The sequence below is a fragment of the Saimiri boliviensis genome, chromosome 8 (genome assembly GCF_048565385.1).
Source record: "Saimiri boliviensis isolate mSaiBol1 chromosome 8, mSaiBol1.pri, whole genome shotgun sequence".
In the NCBI taxonomy this organism is placed as follows: domain Eukaryota; kingdom Metazoa; phylum Chordata; class Mammalia; order Primates; family Cebidae; genus Saimiri; species Saimiri boliviensis.
In genome coordinates this window covers 106469386-106489701 of record NC_133456.1, presented here as the reverse complement: position 1 = coordinate 106489701, position 20316 = coordinate 106469386, and the positions used below count along the sequence as shown (strand labels likewise).

The following is a 20316-nucleotide window of genomic DNA, read 5'->3' as shown; positions in this document are numbered from 1 at the left end:
GTGTTTTTCAAAAACAAGTAACATGAAAGCATGTCTGGCTACGCACAACTCCTTAGCAAAACTATGGGAAACCACACTCGCTCTTGAGAAAATATTCATAGAGTGTGCAAAAATGAACTGCTCTTTAAATGTTAAGAAATGCAAAGCTGAAAGGCCACTACCCTCCCATCCTCCACTGTCTCCAATGTGTCACCATATCCGTCCCTCCAGCATCCCCGCCATCAGTCTGCCCATGAAGATAGTGATGTTGGAAAATTACTGCTGAGATATTTCAAGTTTTGAATGGAAATTTCAGTTAGCCAGTAGCTTTAGGGAACAGCTCCTCCTGAGTATGTATGTAGACTCTGACTTCCTGAAATGACAACATGAGACCGATTTTTTCCTTTTTTTTTTGAGATGGAGTATTGCTCTGTCACCCAGGCTGGAGCGCAGAGGCACGATCTCGGCTCACTGCAACCTCCACCTCCCGGGTTCAAGCGATTCTCCTGCCTCAGCCTCCCAGAGTAGCTGGGACTACAGGCCCGCACCACCATGCCCAGCTAGTTTTTGTATCTTTAGTAGAGACGGGGTTTTACCACGTTGGCCAGGATGGTCTTGATCTTCTGACCTCGTGATCCCTCCTCCTCAGCCTCCCAAAGTGCTAGGATTACAGGTGTGAGCCACCGCACCAGGCCAAGACCACTTTTTTACTTGTACCTTAAGATGGTCCTGTCGATGTTGTTACACAACTTTCCAAATTTTGTTGATTGGTTGGTACATTCATTCTTTTTTTTTCTTTTTTTTTTTTTGAGACAGAGTCTTGCTTTGTAGCCAGGCGCCAGGCTGGAGTGCAGTGGCGCAATCTCGGCTCACTGCAGTCTCTGCATCCTGGGTTCAAGCAATTCTCCTGCCTCAGCCTCCCTAGTAGCTGGGACTACAGGCGCACACCACCGTGCCCAGCTAATTTTTGTAGTAGAGACGGGGTTTCACCATGTTGGCCAGGATGGTCTCGATCTCTTAACCTTGTGATCTGCCTTCCTCAGCCTACTAAAGTGCTGGGATTACAGGCATGAGCCACTGGGCCTGGCTGAAAATCTCTTAATTCTTGGATGAGTAAAGGAGAGCATACTGAGTTGATGAGTGTAGATAAAAATGCTGGCTTAGAATTACCACCAGTAGATCAGCCTGTCTTGCTATTTTACATGCTGCTCGGGCATTCACGCTTGCTAAATGGGCCCTAGCTCTGACTTGTCACCTTGAATTTGGACCATGAAGTCAGGGCCATTTCATTCCTGGCTCTACACTGCTTGCTCTTCAGTTTATTCCTGTCTGATATCTTGCAACGGGCTTTGGTTCTGTATTTCACAACCTGATACTGGTTCCTTTCTCCTCATCTTCTAGCCTAGATCTTTCCCTTGCTCTTCTACCTTCTCAGGCTTGGTTTCAGACAGACCAGGGCTGAGAAGCTTAACTGGGGCCTTAGGGAGTATGTGGTCCTGACCTCCTGTACCAGCAGCTCCTGGATACCACCATGCAGATGCAGTTGGTCTCTCAGGCTCAAGTCTCAGTTCTTATAGGAAAGCATATCCACAAGTATTTGTGCCTAGTCACAGGCTCCCCCAGGTCACCAATGAGCCTTTGGATGGGCACTTGAAGATCTAGCATTATCAGCAGAAACCAGGGCAGGAAGAACATGTCCAGGAGGCTGTAGACTACCTACCTCTTGGCTGGCGGCATCAGCCTGTGAAGATCATCCTCCTGCTTCCAGATTAGCATCAAGACTTGGCCACCATGTCCAGCTAATTAAAAAAAAAAAAAGTTGTACCATTTCTTCTAGGCTGGTCTCAAACTCCTGAGTTGAAGCCATCCTTCTGCCTAAGCCTCCCAGTGTGCTGGAATTACATGCATGAGCCACTGCACCTAGCCTCTTTCCTAACTTTAAATACTGCAGAGAAGCACTGGGGTATGGGTTTCCATTCTTTCAATGGGCCAGAACCTTAAGTACATTACACTATTACCCGGGAAGACAATTTTGCCAAGCCAAAGGTAACAGGTCTTAACTAGACCTTTCTCTTACGACAGTAGATGCTACATGCCTTACATTTCTGCAACTTAAATGATTCTTCCAAGAATTAAAAAGGTCTAGGTCTAAATTACATCTCTATCTGTAGTCATTACAGTAAGCAAGAAATTTACGTAAGTTTGCATTCTGCTCCATCAAGCACATCTACACATCCACAGAATGCTTTCCCTCTGCCGATGACCAGAGAAGACAGATCTGAGTCTCATCCCCAGCATTCGTGATCTCTATATTCCTTTCAAATCCTCAAACTCTCGCTCTTTTTTTTTTTTTTTTTTTTTTCTTAGATAGCCTCTCACTCTGTTGCCCAGGCTGGAGTACAGTGGTGCGATCAAGGCTCACTGCAGCCTCAACCTCCTGGGTTCAAGCCATCCTCCCACCTCAGCCTCCCAGTAGCTGGGACTACAGGTGTGTGCCGTCATGTCCAGCTAATTATTAGATTTTGTGTAGAGATGGGGGTCTCACTATCTTCCCTAGGCTGGTCTTGAACCCCTGGGCTCAAATGATTCTCCTGCCTTGGTCTCCCAAAGTGCTGGGATTACAGGTGTGAGCTGTTGTGCCCAGCCCCTCTCTCTTTTACAGGGAGTAGAGTGCTCTTTGTGTCTGGCTGTGAAAAGAATAAATCCTTTGGGCTCTGGGTAATTAGAGATGAGGAGAAAAGGTTTATTTCATCAACACTTTCTCAATTACCAGTTGTACTGATAGCTCAAATCACACCTCACTTTCTTTTTGAATAACCAGGACAGGATGAGCTGTCACGGAGCACATTCTGCACACCTCCATGATGGCATTCCTGAGTTGCCCAAACACATTTGGGTGGCTCCTGGGGGCTCACATGAATAATTTCTATTCCGTTTCAGTTCTCCCTCATGCACCCGAGTGTCTGAATCAAATGAAGCACACTTCAATCCCAGGTTTTTTAAAAAAGAAAAGAAAAGAAAAGATCTATTTATGGAGTATATGAACCAAAAGAAAAGAGAAAAATTGCAGATTAAAACATCGGTCAATACTAACTTCATACCCACGGTCTCCCTCCATAGAAGATTCTCCAAGGCCAGGAATTTCTCCTTAGGAAAGATCTGGAGGGAGAGGGACGCAATAATGATGATAACTTTCTCAACCCAGGACTTGGCTGGCCTTGTGGCTGCACTCTCAGCAGCTCTTTTGTTCTTATGAAAAGACCCAGAAGGGTCAAGGTCAATTTCAAGATATGTGAATAAGGTGTCAGCTGCAGCAGCTGAGTTGGCACTCAGCTCTCATAGACTTCCCCTCCCTGCGCAAGTCCTTCAGAGGATCTGATAGGATTCGGATGTGTACCCACCCACATCTCATCTTGAATTGCAGCTCCCATAATCCTCTGGTGCAGATAATTGAATCATGGGGGCGGTTTCCTCCATACTGTTCTCGTGTTAGTGAATAAGTCTCAAGAGATCTGATTTTTTTTTTTTTTTTTTTTTTTTTTTTGTTTTGTTTTGTATTGTTTTGAGCCTTGTCAGGCAGGCTGGAGCACAGTGGCATGATCTCAGCTCACTGCAACCTCCGCCTCCCAGGTTCAAGCAATTCTCCTGCCTCGGTCTCCCAAGGAGCTGGGATTACAAGTGCCCACCTCCATGCCTGGCTAATTTTTTGTATTTTTAGTAGAGATGGAGTTTTGCCATGTTACCCAGGCTGGTCTTGAACTTCTGACCTCAAGTGGTAGCCCACCTCGGCCTCTCAAAGTGCTTGGATTATAGGTGTGAGCCACCATGCGGGGCCAAGATCTGATGATTTTATAAGGGGTTTTCACCTTTTGCTTGATTCTTATTCTCTCTTATCTGTCGCCATGTAAGACGTGGCTTTTGCCTTCTCCTGTAATTGTGAGGCCTCCCTAGCACGTGGAACTGTGAGTCCATTAAACCACTTTCACTGTGTTAGTTACCCAGTCTTGGGTATGTCTTTATCAGCAGTGTGAAAACGGACTAGTACAGTATCCCACTGGGCTTTTTTCCCTAAGGCTGTTACAGCAGATGGGGAAAGATGGCTTCACTCTTACGGTCCTATACATTTTTACATAGGCATACAATCTTTCTTTATCCATGCCAGGCCTCAGTGCATCTCTGTACGTCTTGTGCTGACCTGCACAGTCCTTGGAATGGCTTGAACATTTCTTGCAGCCTTGCCATCAGCATGACCGTAACAACTTACAATCTGAAATTGTTTCACGTTCTGTGGTTCAAACAAGGTGAGATAATCCCAAACCAAACTTGAAAATTATTCATCAGCCAGCCTGTGTTGGCTGATGCCTATAATCCCAGAACTTTTGTGGGGGCTGAAGCAGGTGTATCATGAGGTCAGGAGTTCAAGACTAGCCTGGCCAACATGGTGAAACCCCATCTCTACCAAAAATACAAAAATTAGCCAATAATCCCAGCTACTTCGGAGGCTGAGGCAGAGAATTCCTTGAACCTAGGAGGCAGAGGTTGCAGTGAGCCGAGATTGTGCCATTGCACTCCAGCCTGGGCATCAGAGCAAGACTCTGTTTCAAAATAAATAAATAAATAAAAATTATTCATTACACTTATTGCTAGGACTCCCTGGATGACTGAGCTGTGAGGAGGGAGCCCTGTTGTACTTAGATCTGTATCTCCGGGACTTTGTTTTGTGCTTGTATTAGGCTGTTCTTTTTTTTTCTTTCTTTCTTTTTTTTTTGAGACGGAGTTTCGCTCTTGTTACCCAGGCTGGAGTGCAATGGCGCGATCTCGGCTCACCGCAACCTCCGCCTCCTGGGTTCAAGCAATTCTCCTGCCTCAGCCTCCTGAGTAGCTGGGATTACAGGCACACACCACCATGCCCAGCTAATTTTTTTGTATTTTTAGTAGAGACGGGGTTTCACCATGTTGACCAGGATGGTCTCGATCTCTTGACCTCATGATCCACCCGCCTCGGCCTCCCAAAGTGCTGAGATTACAGGCTTGAGCCACCACGCCCGGCCTAGGCTGTTCTTGCATTGCTATAAGGACATACCTGAGACTAAGTGATTTATACAAAAAAGAGGCTGAATTGACTCACAGTTCTGTAAGCTGTATAGGCATGGCTCTGGCATCTCCTTGGCTTCTGGGGAGGCCTCAGAGAGCTTTTATTTTCAGTGGAAGATGAAGTGAGAGCAGTCATATCACATAGCAACAGTGGAAGCAAGAGACAGAGGGCGGGCATGTGCCACACTTATTGATTGATGGAGACAGAGTCTTGCTCTGTCACCCGGGCTGGAGTGCAGTGGGACAATCATGGCTCACTGTAGTCTCGATCTCCCAGGCTGAAGCAATCCTCCTGCCTCAGTCTCCTGAGTAGCTGGGACTTTGGGCACATGCCACCATGCCCAGATGGTTAAAAAAAATTTTTTTTTTGAGATGGAGTCTCACTTTGTCACCCAGGCTGGAGTGCAATGGCGCGGTCTTGGCTCACTGCAACCTCCGTCTCTTGGGTTCAGGAGATTCTCCTGCCTCAGCCTCCCAAGTAGTTGGGATTACAGGCACCTGCCACCATGCCCAGCTAATTTTTTGTATTTTTAGTAGAGAGAAGATTTTACCATGTTGGCCAGGCTGGTCTTGAACTCCTGACCTCATGATCCACCTGCCTTGACTTCCCAAGCGCTGGGATTGCAGGTGTGCCCAGCGCTCTCAGCAGAGTTTTTTTTGTTTTATTTTATTTTATTTTATTTTTAGTAAAGACGAGGTCTTGCTGTGTTGCCCAGGCTGGTCTCAACTCCTGAGCTCAAGTGATGTACCTGCCTTGGCCTCCCAAAGTGTTTGGGATTATAGGCGTGAGCCACCGTGCCCGGTCCATGCACTTTCAAACAACCACATTTCACATGAAAGAACTCACTATTGCCAGGATGGCTCCAAGCCACAAGGGATCTGCCCTCATGACCCAAATACCTCCCAGCAGGCCCCACCTCCAACATTGCGGATTACTTGCAACATGAGAACTGAGTGGGAAAAATATCCCACTCAATATAGTCCCACAGACTGTATCAGTGCTTATTGCATCGCCGGTACTTGAGACATAACTGCTCAATAGGGCATGACATTGAATAAACTAAAACAGCACACACTATTATTAGAGGCTTCATCCTCTCTGACATCAGCCTTTAAAGATCTGGATATGAGCAAGGGGAGTCAATGGAAATACCGGCAAGGTAACGATGAATTCAACCTAACTCTTACTCAACAGGAAATTATTGCTTAAGAGAATTCACCCACGTTCGCCAATAAAGGAGGGAAGGGGAAATAGTTAAGGCAGATCCAGATTAAAAATAGTAACATGTAATTTATGCATAGATATTTTTCAGCCATCACGCCCCCACATATCTTTGGTGCAGAATGCTCTGGATAGATGATGCCAGGAAATCCATATGTAGGGCAAAAAGCATGGGAAAAGATTCTCCAGTTATTTCACGCTCTGATGTATTACCTCTGAAGGTCCTCAAAATAATTCTTTTCTTAGAGTAGAAATCCACTTTGAAAGTGCTCCTCTACTGGGACTGGGCTGGACGCTACTGCGTATCACCAGTGAAGATCACCTCTCTGTGGACAATGACGCCAACCTCGGATTTAATCTTGCATTAAATCTGCAAAGGAGGAGATTGGACCAGGTGACCTCTGAGGGTCTTCTGGCTCCACGTTCTGTGACGAATAAACCCCTATTGTCACTGCCTAGGAAAACGGTTTTCAAACATTACTATCTTCTTTTTTTTAATACCTTTTCCTCTTTCCTTCTTTTTTTTTCCTTCTTCCTTCTTTCCACTCTTCCCTTCTCCTCCCACCTCCTTCCCTCCGTCCTTGTTTCTTCCCTCCCTCCCTCTCTTCTCCCCTCCCTCTCCCTTCATTTCCCCTCCCCTCCCCCTCCCTTCCTCCCCTTCCCTCCTCTCCTCTCTCCTCCTCTCCCCTCCCCTCCCCTTCCCTTTCCTTGTCTCACTCTATCACCCAGGCTGGAGTGCACTGGCGTGATCAAGGCTCACTGCAACCTTGACCCCTCAGGCTCCAGTGATTCTCCTGCCTCAATCTGCTGCGTAACTTGGACTACAGGTAGACACCAACACATGTGACTTTTTTTAGTGGAATCTTCTCTGTTGCCCAGGCTGGTCTCCAACTCCTGGGCTCCGGTGATCCTCTTGCCTCAGCTTCCGAAAGTGCTGGGGTTATAGGTGTGAGCCACCATGCCTAGCCAATATTTTTTTTTCTAAAAAAAAAAGTGGAATCATTTTTGAAACAGTAATTGCCTAAGACCCGAATACATGACTCAATAAAGATCGGAAGATGTCACCTGCCCAACTTATCTTCCCATCCCCAGGACCTTGATGCATCTCAGAATAATTTTAAAATCAATCGCTCTGGATACTGAAGAAATGAGGAATATGAGAAAAATAGGCATCAGTAGCAACCGTCTGCCTGCTCCCTTAGATATCACAAATGTGTGGTGAAAAAAAAATAAGACCAACTTGGGCCTCTTCGGTTCTTTCATTTTTCCTTTTATATTTATGGATGCATTATGACCTGGGTCAACCAAAAAAGAAAAAAATAAAGTGGAGCAGGAAGCCAAAGACTGAGTCATACAGAATGGTATCTCTACCAGAACTAGACTCACTTAAAATAATGACGGACAGCATGTGCCAAGCATCACAGTATGGGACCGAAGTTAAAGAAACAAGCTCTACGTCAGTGTACCAAGAATAGCATCATTTTCACCTGGCCCGTAACCAAAGCCAGAGAGCATGCCTAGCACAGTCTTTTCATCTGGAACCATCTTTTTGCTAGCTGGACTTTATCCATTCCAGCCCTTCATTTAACGGCCAGGCTTCCACCCTGGCTTCTGCCTCAGGGAGATTAAAAATGGTGACTAAGGATGGCGGGTACAGGCACGCAGCCCACTATCTGTGCAGCTGGAGCCCCTGTCTCTATGTTTCACAGGGAGGATCATGCCTTGCTTGAACTCTTTTCCTCTGCAGGACGGGAAAGGAAAGAGAGAAGGTAAGTATGGCTTTTTTTTTTTTTTTTTTTTTGAGACTGTCTGTCGCCCAGGCTGGAGTAGAGTGGTGCAATCTTGGCTTACTGCAACCTCTGCCTGCTGGGTTCAAACAATTCTGCTGCCTCAACCTCCCGAGTAGCTGGGACTACAGGTGCATACCACCATGCCTACCTAATTTTTTGTATTTTTAGTAGAGGTAAGTTTTCACCATATTAGCCAGGATGTTCTCAATCTCCTGACCTCGTGATCCACCCGCCTCAGTCTCCCAAAGTGCTGGGATTACAGGCGTGAGCCACCGTGCCTGGCTGGGTGTGGCTTTTTCAACCACAGCAGGCTCCAGGCTTTTTTGTTTCTTTCGAGACAGAGTCTCGCTCTGTCTTCCAGGCTGGAGTGCAGCACTGTGATCTCAGCTCACTGCAACCTCTGTGTCCTAGGCTTAAGGCATCCTCTTACCTCAGGCTCCTGAGTGGCTAGGACTACAGGCATGCACCACCACACCTGGCTCATTTTTGTATTTTTGGTAGAGACAGGGTTTCATCATGATGCTGAGGCTGGTCTCAAACTCCTGGGCTGGAGCCATCCACCCACCTCAGCCTTCCAAAGTGCTGGGATTAGGGGCGTGAGCCTCTCCACCTGGCCTCCATGTGCATCTTGAGTCAGATCTTGCAGCATCCCTGCTGCAACTTGGAAGGGACAGTGGGAAGCCACGCTCCTGACAGTCTGCTCTGAATAATTGCATGGTTTTCCTTGACAACCAGAATTTGTCTTTCCAAGATGCTTGCGCTGATCTTAGCTGTAAGATCTCAGACAGTCCTAAGAGAAAGGCACATTGAATCTGCCCATTTCCTATCCCCACAATCTTCTAGGGTTTTAGGGCTTTAACCCTGAGTGAAAACTTCACTGCTTGTTCCTTTTTCATTTTTTATTGAGTGAAGTCAAAACTCAAGTCATCCTCCGAGGTGGCGAAGTTTCATATAGATTTTGACATCTGATATTCTATCTGCTTACACTGTTAAATTTTTCAAATACCTATATTTCAAATACCTATATTTCTCAGCAAAATTGTAAGTTTATTGGAGACATGAAGGATCACAGTTCATCTTTCCATGGGAAGGAGCCAGCTCCCCTGGGGTCTCAGCGGCTTCACTGGTGAAGAAGGTGGGAACACTTTCCCCCTAAGCAGAGGCTGCAGCTGCAGGGCTTGTTGGCGATAGGAGGCAAGGATAGGTCAAGACTTCCATAACTTGAAGCAAGGAGGTGAACAGGAAGCTCCTGGTGCTAGAATTTCCTATTCACATCTTCAAAACTTCAAAACTTTTATTGGCTAAGTGCAGTGGCTCACACCTGTAATCCCAGCACTTTGAGAGGCTGAGGCAGGAGGATCGTTTGAGGCCAGAAGTTCGAGAGCGGCCTGGGCAACCATGTGAAGCTCCATCTCTACAAAAAATAAAAATAAAATAAAAATTAGCCAACTGGGATAGCATGCACCTGTGGTTCCAAATACTTGGGGGGTTGAGGCAGGAAGATCACTTGAGCCCAGGAGTTTGAGGGTTCACTGAGCTGTGATCACCGAACTGCCTTCCAGCCTGGGTGGCAGAGCCAGACCCTGTCTCTGAAAAAAAAAAAAAAAAAAACAACCTTTTTTATTGGGGCTTGATATTACTTGGAATAAAGAAACCACCACAATGGCATCGGTCTGTTATTATCTAGACTATCAGCATACTAGTGATAGGAATCATAACAAAAGTGTAATGTGATTTTATCTATAGAGTCACACGTTGAAACAATTGAAGTGACCTTATCAAAGGAAACAGATAACCGATCATCACACTTGTGAATAATTTCACAAAGAATGCAGTGACTTCATGCACCAAGGATTTCTGGAATCTTTAATTCAAGGTCAGTGGTAAAGCCTCAGAGGACAGAGGGAGGAAAAGCACTGAGTCGTACCAAGGCAGTTTTCTAATTATTCCGAAGGTTATTCTCAAGTGAAAAACACCACAACGACACCACTGTTATGATGATGGTATTCCTGAAAATCAAGAGATTCTAGTTCACACAAAAGATTCCATCATTTGACAGCGGTTGCCAAGGATTAAATATTTCTTAAAATTATTCAGTTGAAATAATAAGTTTGGTTGAAAAAGTCAGGATGTTATATGGGGGCCAGGTCAGCTCTATATTTTCTAGGTACATCAATCTGGAGCCTTAGGCACAAAGAATAGACATCCAAAGAAATCCAACTTGTGAGCCAGGCACAGTGGCTCACGCCTGTAATCTCAGCACTTTGGGAGGCCAAGGTGGGTGGAGTTCAAGACCAGCCTGGCCAACATGGTGAAACCCTGTCTCTACTAAAAATACAAAAATTAGCCAGGTGTGGCGGCACCTGCCTGTAATCCCAGCTACTCAGGAGGCTGAGGCAGGAGAATTGCTTGAACTGGGAGGTGGAGGTTGCAGTGAGCCAAGGTCATGACATTGCACTCCAGCCTGGGTGACACAGTGAGACTCTGTCTGTCTCTGTCTCAAAAAAAAAAAAAAAAAAAAAAAAAAAAAAAAAGGAAAAGAAAAGAAAAAAGAAATCCAACTTGCAGCTAGGTGTTGTGGCTCACGCCTGTAATTCCAACAATCTGGGAGGCCGAGGTGGGAGGGCTGCTTGAGGCCAGGATTCTGAGACCAGCCTGGGCAATGTTTCTACTGATGCTCTTATCCCGGTGATGCTCTGGGTGAGCTAGCTGCAGTATTATAGAAAAATTACATCTTTAAAATATGCTCTCTGTCATATGAGACCCTCAAAATGCTCTCTGGTCAAGAATTGTCTCTGTTCTCTATTGCTACTTGTCTGAAGAGGTGCCTCTTCAGCTTTTACCCTTTAATCCAAAAAAGGCAAACCTCCTCCTAGAGAAAGACCTTATATTCCTCTTCTCTTACTCAAGAAGAAATGATAATTTTTCTGTCCTCTGTCCAGGAAAAATGTAATTGATCTTCAATGCAATTTGAGCTTTTCTCTGTTTCCAAGTAGATACTTTATACTTGCCATCATTATGCCTCATTTATGGGTCTTATAAAATCCAGTGTGAAATTTCTCACTACTGAGCATTTGATCTCATTTTAACCTTCTCTCTTACCTTCTCTGGCCTTTAAAGAGTGACTAACGTCATAGAACTCCAAAATAACCGACCTCAGAGGGTAGCTATCAAGTTATTTTTCTGAGGCTCACAGGATCATTTGACATCACTAACCATTACTGTGTTTCTGGAAGACATTTATAATTACATTATACTATTTATCAAATGCTTAGCATTCTGGGACACAAAACCTGTAGCTTTCCATAATGAAAGCAGCTCTACTGAATAAGCATTGCAGAGTGGCAGAGATATAGTTCATAAATGAAGTTACTCTGCTTCTTTATTTGTCTGTGAAATGACAGAAGAAATAACCCTACTAGGTGACCATGAGGACCACAGGAGGTGCTTAGAGCCCTCTGGAAATGTAGGAGGTGCTAAGTGTTAGCCATGATTCCCATCCCTGGAATTCGTCTTTCTGAGCCAGCTGGGTGGGGTAGAGAGAATACTGCACTTCTGAACACAGCATGTGAGTTTCTAGGCAAATCCTGGGTCTTTGCCACTGCTTTGGTAAGAGTTCATTTCAGTGTCTTTGAACACAAGAGTGGATTAACATCACCTGCCTTAGCTATACAACATGGTAGCTGTGAGAATCATAACACAATAATGTATTATGATGCTGGTCATGGCAGCTCACGCCTATAATCCCAGCACTTTGGGAGGCCGAGGTGGGCAGATCACCTGAGTCCAGGAGTTCAAGATCAGCCTGGCCAACATGGTAAAACCCCATCTCTACTAAAAATGGAAAAGTAGCCAGGCTAGCCAGCCATGGCGGCGCATGCCTGTAGTCCCAGCTGTTCGGAAGGCTGAGGCAGGAGAACTGCTCAAAACTGGAAGGTTGCAGTGACCTGAGATCATGCCACTGCCCTCCAGCCTCAGTGACCGAGGGAGACCGTCTCAAAAATAGGAGAATGTATTATGAAAGTAGTGTGTAAATATAAAACCCTCTAGGGAGTTTTTATTATACTTTGTCTTTTACGGTTGGTTCCCTGGTTTTGAAACTGCCTTTGCAAAAACAAAATTTTGACAGTGAAAGAGATCTGATTCAACCAGCCCCCATCTTGCCTTTAACTTCCAAACTGCCCACAGTAATTCCTGGGCTTGGGCCAAGCTACCTTTGGGAGAAATTTAGTTTATGGTTTCAACGATAATAGCCCTTTCCCCAAACTAAAGTACCTTTGTAAAGCTAATGAAAGACAATCAGGTTAGGACGATGAGAGCAACCTGAACTCTGCCAGGGTATAGACATAAAGAGTTTCCAGCCATTGCCTAGGAGGTCACATGGCTCGCAACTTCCCCAATCACTCCTGCAAATAGCATCATATTGTAGAATTTAAGACTGGCCTTTTGATATGTCCTTTTGGGTTTTTACATTTCTGACAACTGACCAATGGCTTCGCCTGGACCCAACAACCAGTCCTGTGGCCACACCCAGACCCAGCCTCAGGGCTCCCAGTGACCATTTCTCACACCCCTATGATTGCATCCCTGGCCAATCAGCAGCACCCATTCCCTTGATTGCTAAACTATCCTTGAAAAATCCTAGCCTCTGAATTTTCAGGGAGGCTGATTTGAGTAATGATAAAACCCTGGTCTCCCATTCTGTTAGCTCTATGTGGGTAAAACGCTTTCTCCACTGCAATTCCCCTGTCTTATAAATCAGCTGCATCTGGGCAGTGGGCAAGAAGAACCCACTGAGAGGTTACAGTTTCACTCCTCAGGTCTATTAATCAGGTTTTCCAGAGAAACAGAACCAGTCAGCGTGTATATAAAAGATTATGAGGAATGAGCTTACAGGATGACAGTGTTTGAGAAGTCCCACGATCGGCCATCCTCAACCTGAGACCCAAGAAAGCTGGTGGTGTAACTCAGGCTGAAGTCCTGAGAAACAGGGGGCCCATGGGGTAAGCCCCAGTCCAAGGGAAAAAAAAAAAAAAAAAAAAAAGAGATCACGCAGCTCAACAGCAAGGCTGACAAACAAAAGGAGGCAAATTCTTCCTGTCTCTGCTTTTTGTTCCATTTGGACCCTCAATGGATTGAATTCACGAGACAGAAACCCCCAAATTATAAATTTCAGCGATTATATAGGAAATACATCATAGCTGCCCCCATCCCCTCCAGAGACAGGGAGAGAAATCCTAAACCCTAACTTTTTTTTTTTTTTTTGAGACAGAGTCTCACTCTGTCGCCCAGGCTGGAGTGCAGTGGCGTGATCTTTGCTCACTCCAGCCGCTGCCTCCCGGGCTCAAAGCAATTCTTCTGCCTCAGTCTCCCAAGTAGCTGGGATGACAGGCATGTGCCACCACGTCTGGTTAATCTTTTTTGTATTTTTAGTAGAGACGGGGGTTTCACCGAGTTGACCAGGCTGTTCTCTAATTCCTGACCACAAGCCTGGGCCTCCCAAAGTACTGGGATTACAGGGGTGAGCCACTGCGCCTAGCCAGAAACCCTAACTTTCTAATGGAAACAAATTGTCTTTGGGAAGGGAATGGGAAGGCTCTGTGTGTTACAGTGAATGTCAGTGCAGATCAATGAATGCAAAGGCATAGCTGCAGGGGAGATAAACCTGCAAATCTCTCCAGAGTAATTCACAGTCTCTGTTTTCCAAAGTGATTACTATTCCCTCATCCTTTAATCCAGTGTTAAACTAAGTTTAGCCTAAAGCTGCCCCCTTGTAAATTTGGCCTAAAGGTTTCTTCCACATAGGGAACTATAAACTGACAGGATGTACGCACAGACTGGCAACTACTCTTACTGATCACCGGGTTCCAGCCAATCAAAAAAGGGGTCAGTGGTTTAAACCATATTCAAACGAGACAGATGGCAAGCAGTAACCAGTCCGGCTATTTCCGGACCTCATGTCACTTTCCTTTGCCTTTGACACTGTGACAGTGCCGGAGCCGCTCTGAACCTATTCTGTTTCAGGGTGTAGGGTCCGCGCACCTGGCACTGATAACTTGAGTGTACCCTGAGAGGAACCCTGTAGGGTCAGACACATCTGAATGTGTGTTCAGAGTTCCATGCTAGGGAATCTGGGAGGGGCCCACCCAGAGATTCATTCCTTTTCTATGAAAAACATCTGATCCCCCAGCCTGGCCCACGGAATACATGCCGTACAGGGGATTGAGACGCTTTGTTGTGGGTTACATGAAGGTTGCCAGGTGGAATGTATAGAGGTGGGTGTTTAGTGAAAATGCTATCTAAACTGCATGCATTTTCTTTTCCTGCTTTCCCACCACCACTGGACTCTCTCCTCTGTATGTGAGCCCCCAGGAAAACCCATGTCTCGACCGGGTGTGGTGGCTCACACCTATAATCTTAGCACTTTGGGAGGCTGAGATGGGTGGATCACTTGAGGTCAGGAGTTCGAGACCAGCTTGGCCAACATAGTGAAACCCTGTCCCTACTGAAAATACAAAAATCAGTGGGGTGTGCTGGCATGTGCCTGTAATCCCAGCTACTTGGGAGGCTCAGGCAGGAGAATTGCTTTAACCTGGGAGGCAGTGGTTGCAGTGAGCTGAGATCGCACCATTGCACTCTAGCCTGGGCAACACAGCGAGAATCTGTCTAAAAAAGCAAAACAAAACAAGACTCCAAAAACAAAAAAACTCACATCTCCTTTGCTGGTGCGGGATCTCTTCTTTGGCCTCTTGTGCCTGGTGCCATCCCTACTGAGGTTATTAGGGGTCTGGCATAAAGGGGGCTGCGATTGGAGAGCTGTTCTTTGCTCAATTAAACTGTTAAATGTGTCTAGAGTCGTTAATACTAGGTTGCCAGTAACTTTTGCTCAGGAAACTCTGGCTACGCAGGAACATGAAAACATTCACATTGTTTCCCGACAGCAAGTGGAGTTAATAGAAGTTGCTTGAATTTGTGGGGTGAGGTTGGCAGATGTTTGTAGGGGAACCCTGAGGTTTCTGGCCAAGGAAACTGTATGGTGAGGCCATTTACTGGGATAGTACACAGGCAAAACTAGGAGAACTGGTTTTTTCTGATTTGGTGGGGAGGAGGGAATTCACAGGACAACACATGACAACAAACAGAGTTTTAGGTGCTTGGGGATCCTCGGTCTGCAGTTTGAACTCTGGCAGGTGTGGCCTGCAGATATGGATGTGGGGGGGTCCCAAACAGGCAGTGATGTGAAACAGCACGGGTGAGAGGGCAGGCCTGACCTAGACCTTGGGAAGAAGATGGACGGTGGAGCCAGGACATGTCCATGCAGTGTGTGTCCACCTTCAGCTTTTCAACAGACCACTGTGAACAGGACAAACGTGAGAAATCTGCCCAGCTTGACATACTATTTCAGACAAACGCCTCCACGACTCTACATCTGGGGCATAGCTGCTAATTGACCCCAGAAACAAAGAGAAAAATGAATCATTGCCTGAGGCACCCACTGGAAGGTGCTACCAGACTGTAAATAAAGCAGCTTCAACATTTCGAACAGTGGTCTACAAGCCTATGTATGAGAATCCGCTAGGGAGTGGTGTTGTTTGTTTGCTTTGTTCTGAAACCAGTTTCATCCATAGAGACCCTACTTCAATCAGTCTGTGGTGGGGGCCAAATGCTTTAGTAGATTGGGGCCAAATGCTTTAGTATCTTTTTTCCAGCTCCCAGGTGATGCTAATATGTACCCATGGTTTGGATCTGTGTCTCTGCCACATCCCATGATGAAATGTGATCTCGGTTGGGTGCTGTGGCTCACGCCTGTAATTCCAGCACTTTGGGAGGCCAAGGTGGGCGGATCACGAGGTCAAGCGATCAAGACAGTGAAACCCTGTCTCTACTATAAATACAAAAATTAGCTGGGTGTGGTGTCACGTGCCTGTAGTCCCAGCTACTCGGGAGGCTGAGGCAGGAGCATCACTTGCACCCAGGAGGTGGAAGTTGCAGTGAGCCGAGATCGTGCCATTACACTCCAGCCCGGGTGGCAGAGTGAGACTCCATCTCAGAAAAGAAAAAAGGCTTAGAACACTAAAAATAAAAAAACAAAGAGCAAGAGACTAGGCTTTGGAGTCCGGTAGACCTTTGTTTGTGTGCTGTTCCCTTCTACTGGGTGGCATGCTGGAATGGACTTAGGAGTGATCATCTCTAATGTCAGGGATTTTACAGGTCAGTTACTAGACATAGTCATTCTAAAAAGTCAGATATTACAAGTTCACAATTAAATATACCAAAACAAAGGTAATTACTTAAAACTCATTTCCTATTTACTTGAGACTACTGATGATTATCCGCAGTAATTATGTTCTATAAAGTTGTCGCGAACACTCAACTAGTGAGTACAATACTAGAACCCTGGCTTCTGGGGTAACTACACAGAAGAAGGTATTTCCTGTGAAGGTTTAGTCCAGGCATGCAGATCCCCAGGCTATGCTGGAAAGGTGGGGGCTTCCTGAAAGCCTCAGGACACAATACTTCCATCAAATGCTCAACATATAACCTTGTTTTATATGTTTCCGTTTAAAGATGTCTCATTTAATATACATACTCGGAACATGAGCATTGCACTCATGGCCAGCAGCACTTGGGAGGCTGAGGCAGGAGAATCACTTGAACCCAGGAGGAAGAAGTTGCACTGATGCCATGCTCAAGAACACACTTTCTCTGTAAGGCACATCATGGCTTTCCCATGCTTAGGAATGCTAGCCAGTACTTAAGCACTGTGCTTGGAGGCCATTTTAAACAGTGAGATCACCACAAAAAAAGCACAGAAACGTAGGAAATGAAGCACAACATAGACTGTGGAAGGGACACCTGTTTACAGCGTGAGAGCTGAAAAGAGAAAGCACAGCCTTGTTTGACCGCAGCTGAAAACGTGCACGTTGCATCTTCCACCCGTCTACACATCTCCGTAGATGACCATGAAAACACCGTGAGTATTGATTTTGGGGCTGCAAAATACACAGTTGAGCCTGGGTCTTCATGGATTCCATCTTCGCAAATTCCCCTACTTGCTAGTTTTAGTTTAGTTTCTACTTGCTAAAACTAGCAAGTAGGGGAATTTGCGAAGATGGAATCCATGAAGACCCAGGCTCAACTGTGTATTTGATTATCTAAGATTACTTCCCTGCCTCGTATCTGTTTAGTGGAAATAGAAGTGTGCTGTCATGGATCTCTTTCCAACTCTTGGTGTGTGGTGACTCAAGTCACCCTAGTTACTTGTAATTGACCACAGCAGGAGGATTTACACTATGGAAATTGGCAAATGCTACACAACGGGGCTTGATTTGTTGATTTTCTCCATCACTTTATTAGACCTAGACAATGTTAATAATGCAGATTCAGCTTAAAACTGTATCATTTCTGGAGCCTTTCTATTGCAAATATTAAAAAAAAGTTGAGGAAATGAGTGAGAAACATTAAGTTTACCCTGCCCCTGTGGCTCCCTTGTGGAGAATACCTTTTAGTTTGCAGTTAGAAGTAGGTGGGTAACAGCTGCCTACTTGGTCTATTTTTGAGTTATGAGTAAATACAGAACACCTGTTTATTAATAAGAATCACCTGTTAAGAGAGACTAAATACTAGATCAAAATCTGCTCAGAGCCTTCAGCCTGGAATGCTGTCAGCCTCTGCATCTCTCAGCTCAGAAGGCTGCTGGCCCCCGGATGGACCCACTCTTTTGTTCTATCTGGGTGTCTGCCTCTCATTACCTTCAGCACCGCCTGGGTGGGGGTCTCCTGACTGAGCTTGTACTCGGCAGAAATGTTCCAGTATCCAAAAACTACTGAATTCTGATTCAGCAAAGTAGTCACTCCATGATTGAACAAATGACATTCTGATGGTTTCAATTTCACCTTAATCATTAACACAATAAAATGACAAAATCAGGCTGGGCCTGGTGGCTCATGCCTGTAATCCCAGCACTTTGGAAAGCCAAGGCAGGTAGATCACTTGAGGTCAGGAGTTTGAGACCAGCCTGGTCAACATGGTGAAACCCCATCTCTACTTAAAAAAAAAAAAAGTACAAAAATTATCCTGGCATGGTGATGTACATGTGTAATACCAGCTACTTAGGAGGCTGAGGCAGGAGAATCACTTGAATCTGGGAGGTGGAGGTTGCAGTGAGCTGAGATGGCATCACTGTACTCCAATCTGGGTGACAGAGTGAGATTCTGTCTCCAAAAAAAAAAAAAAAAAAAAAAAGACAAAATCATGTCAGAGCTACATTCTTGTCATTCGTAACAAGATTGGCTATGACAAAAATCTACAAAAGCATTGTGAAGACCAATCATCAAAGGGAATTTATAATGCTACGTATTTTTTTCTTTTTCTGATACAGAGTCTCTCACTCTGTCACCCAGGCTGGAGTGCAGTGGTGCGATCTCAGGTCACTGCAATCTCTGCCTCCCTGGTTCCACTGATTCTCCTGCCTCGGCCTCCCAAGTAGCTGGGATTACAGGTGCCCACCACCATGCCCTGCTAATTTTTGTATTTTTAGTAGAGACAGGATTTCACCATGTTGGGCAGGCTGGTCTTGAACTCCTGACCTCAAGTGATCCTTTGCCTCCCACGTGCTGGGATTACAGCCCTGAGCTGCTGTGCCTGGCCTTACGTATTTTATTATACAGATTATGTATTCTGTTCGTAAGTTGTGTCCTATATATCCTTTATCAGGAACATTTATAATTCAAGTGCATTCATTTAGAGAGAGAGCTGGCTGTTTAAGCCACGCACCACAGTTTCTAGCTAAGTCACCTCAGTTAACCACTAAGCCTCAACTTAAGCCTAAAACAAATAAGAATAAACATTCCTTCCTTGAAAGATTTTGAGACTTGAATGCAATGATGATTTCCAAAGCTTTGTTTCCAGGTAGAGACTCCAGGAGCCTCAGCCCCCTTCTCCCCACCCACCTCACCTGGGGGCAGAGCCAGTGGCAGATTCACCCCTGTGCCCTCCCACCCCTACTTTCCCAGAGTGGCCCTGGGGAGCTGTGTCAGGACTAAACTGTCACAGGTAGGGAAATCTCACCACTAGGGGGCAGGAGCGAGATGCCTTTGATGGCTGAGGTCCTTCAGACCATGTAACAGGGAATACTAACCCTCCCATCCTCCGAGGGGATGGGAAGATGAATGTGTGAAGTCTGCAGCCACGGTGCTACATCCAGAGATTTCCACTCTAGTGATCAGCGCCGGCACCCTGAGAAAATGAGAACCCCTGAGCCCCAGTTTGCACAATGGTTAAAATGCAATAAAAATCTTCAGTGGACCCAGTTCTCCTTTTGCAAACCTACCTGCTTGTCGTCCTAGGCACACGGCATGTTGTGACTGCTGCTGGCTGCTTAATACATCGGGGCCATCCAGGTGAGCCTCACCTAACGAGAAGTTAGCAAAGCAGCCTTCTCCACCCCCGTCTTCCTGCCAGATCTCTCAGGATCAGCGCTTACAGTTAAGGTGCTACCTCACTTTCCCAGGTAACATGCATTAAATGAGGCTCTTCTCTGAAACTGATGTTTTAAGGAGGTGATTCCACTGGCAGCAACCTTAAAGCAAAGGACTGGGGTCAATGACAGCAGAGAGGTCTTCCAGTACTTCCTCCGTCACCCCTCCTCACCGAGGTCTGGCCCTAGATTTTCCTGGAGGGGCAACTTCCTTTTTCTTTTCAGGGGAGGTGACCAATGCCTTCGCCTTGCAGTCTCAGCCAAGCCTGCAAGGATGCCCCTGCCACCTGCTGGTGGGATGTCCACTCCTGAGCAAAGTACGCCTCATTCCTTAGTCCCCCCAGGCTCCCATCTGGTTAGCTGTCCCACTGTCAAGGATCTTCTCAACTATTTTTCCCCTTAAGGCCAAATATTCGACATCACCACATAAGAATGAAAATAATTAAAACCACCATGATTAGTTTTCTGCCTGCGTGGAATTCACAAAGACTGATTGTGTTGACTGTAAACATAGGTGGCTTAATTTATTTCAGCTAGTCTATGTCCCAACACCTCCATTAATGGTTTTACTTTGACGAATGGTTTTACACATCTGGGAGGATTCTGGTCATTCTAATGATACCTTCTTGAAGCTCTTCCAAGATGGATCAATACTGACCATAAAACGTCAGATTCTTGGAAAGTGCAGACATCCCTCTTTACCTGAAACAAAGCAAAATGTTATTTGGTGCTCTTGAACAAAACTAAAGACA

At 45.7% G+C, this 20316-nt stretch overlaps 1 pseudogene; it reads right to left on the bottom strand.

The window, feature by feature from the left end:
• Nucleotides 1-20180, bottom strand: part of LOC120367577 (cytochrome c oxidase subunit NDUFA4 pseudogene) — a 41746-nt pseudogene extending 21566 nt beyond the window's left edge.
• Nucleotides 20181-20316: the final 136 nt, after the last annotated feature.